The sequence below is a fragment of the Molossus molossus genome, unplaced genomic scaffold (assembly GCF_014108415.1).
Source record: "Molossus molossus isolate mMolMol1 unplaced genomic scaffold, mMolMol1.p scaffold_m16_p_15, whole genome shotgun sequence".
Classification (NCBI taxonomy): Eukaryota; Metazoa; Chordata; class Mammalia; order Chiroptera; family Molossidae; genus Molossus; species Molossus molossus.
This window is the reverse complement of record NW_023425350.1, coordinates 24,716,067-24,718,494: the sequence shown is the minus strand read 5'-3', so window position 1 is coordinate 24,718,494 and position 2,428 is coordinate 24,716,067. Positions and strand designations below refer to the sequence as shown.

The 2,428-nt window shown below is 40.7% G+C and overlaps 1 non-coding gene across 1 annotated transcript; it reads left to right on the top strand.

Annotated features, from left to right (window-relative positions):
• The first annotated feature begins 1,937 nt into the window (after positions 1–1,937).
• Positions 1,938–2,074, top strand: LOC118631290. Its single transcript, XR_004959776.1, has one exon. It is a non-coding gene; the product is annotated as a U8 small nucleolar RNA (small nucleolar RNA).
• The last annotated feature ends 354 nt before the right edge of the window (positions 2,075–2,428 follow it).

Genomic DNA, 2,428 nt, shown 5'->3' with positions numbered 1-2,428 from the left:
AAGAAAGTCTCAGTGGTAAATGTAGGAAAACTGTTTGATCTTCCTAGCAATATAAGAAGCATACATTAAACAAGAAATCATATTTTGACTATCAAACAAAGATAAGTAGAACATCAAATTAACACTATTTTAAAAAACAGATAATGTCTTATGCTGGCAAAGTTACTTTGAGTTGGAAATTCTCTTTCTGCTGGTAGAGGTACAGTTGGTTAAGACTTTCTGTAGAGCAATTTGCAACATGTATCAGGAATTTACAAAGTATTTATACTTTTGGCTACAGTAATTTCATTTCTGACATTTCTTTTTAATGAAGTAATAGAAAATGTGGACATATTTGTATATAAAGATGTTCCTCACAGTGTTCTTTATAAAAGTAAAAACTTTCAAATATCCTAACTATTTAAATAGGAACCATAGAAAATAGTTATGATACACCTACACAATGGAACATTATGGAGCCCTAGAAGTGATAGTTTTGAAAAGCTATTAATGACATGAGATAATGTTCAGACTATAATGCTAATTGTAAAAGCAGGATAAAACACTTATAAATAGCATAATCATAGTAATGTAAAAACATATAAATTCATTTAAATGAAACTGGAAGACATAGAACTATAGTTATCAGAGGTTTCTGAATTATGAATTTTGGATTTTAAAAATACTTTTCTGTATGCTCCATATTTTTAGAAGGAGGATATATTATTTTTATATTTATTTAAAAACACACACACACACACAGCAAAGTTCCTAAAAATAGATTACAATGCAAAAGAAGTATGATCAGAGAGATTAACTTGCCCAAGGTCACACAGCTGCCGAGCAGAGAAGCCAGCACTAAAACCCAGTTCTTTTAACTCTAATCCCAGTGTCTCCTTCCCCATACCACAGTGTCTCTGAAAACGGTTAGCTTGATCGACACATCGTTGGTGTTCGAGTTGTTTGGAAAAAGCCATTAGTGAAATTATGCCAAAGTTCATTACTACTTTGATTAGACTGGTAAGCTCTGTGGTATTGCTCAACCTTCTGTGTCCTACAAGTTGCTGACACCCCCATGTAGAGCCCTGACGTGTGCTCACTCACTGCGGGGCATCACCTGCACCAGGTTGGAACTTCCTTAATGCGGAGAACCAGGGAGAGCCGATACAAAACATGACCTGGAAAGGTGTTTTATCCCAACAATTTCCAAATTGAACTGAGCAGCAAAATTACCAGGATGATTTTCTAACCATACAGATCCAGGTCCCACCCAAGAGATCCTATTTTAGTCTGTGGTGGAGCCCTGGCCTCTGTATCTTCAAAGCACCCTGGATAAGCCTCTCTTGAAACCATTCTAGCTCGTGGTAGAAATGTGTCTGATGTGATCCCTGTATGCACAGTGAGTCATAGATGGTGATTCCACTACTTGAGTTCAGAAAAACTCCCCCTTAAAATCAGGATTCATTGAGAACCTGAGTGTGCCAGCCACTGAGTCCTGTACCACATGGCTGATCCACTCAGTGGCTAATGGCACAATCTCCTTGTCTCTCATTGCTGCCTTATTGGTCATCTATTGCTGCTTAACAAATATAGTGTCTTCAAACAATAACCATTGTCTCACAGTTTCTGTTGATCTCTGGGTCAAGGTCTCTGTGAGGTTGTAGGCCAGCTGTTGGCCAGGGCTGCACTCTCATCAGAATGCCAGAGAGGGGACCAAAAGAGCAGGGAGTCTGCTTCCATGGTCACCCACCTAGTTGCTGGCAGGCTCTGTGCTTCTCCACCAGCCTGACTCCCACAGAGAGAGTGATCAGAGAGAGAACAGAGGGCGGGCGGAGAGAATGAGAGAAAGAGTGTGCATGCAAGCTGGAAGCCACATCTTTTTATGATCCGATCCCTGAAATGACATCCCATCACCTTTCTGTATTTCTTAGGTGCAAGTTAAAAAATTCAGCACAATATCGTCAGGTAGGATAATCCTTACCTGTTCCTCCTTCGGGAGGGCAGATGTAGAATATGATGACTGGAGATCACATGATACGTGATTAACGTCTCTGCGTAATCAGGGCTTGCAAAAAATTCAGCACACAACCACGGGGAGGGAATTACCCAAGTGTGTGAATGCCAGGATGCGGGGGTCCCTGGGAGCCTCTGAGAAGACACTTGCTGCACTACTTTAGGCAAAGGGCAGAGTCAAAAGTCCACACCAAACCACCCGCACGTCTATCCTACAATTTCTACATGGTGAGTAGGCAGAGGTGAGCTGCTGTGAACTTTGCCTGTTGCTGGTAATTAAAGCCATAGGCCCAAAGCAGAAGGAAAGCAAACCTTAGTGTAAGTCAGTGCCTGAATTTTCACACACACAGCATGAGCCATGATGTCACCTTAGGTATCAATAGAGAGACTTGATTAGTCACTCACTGTTTTTGTCTTTTAAAGGAAGACACCTTTC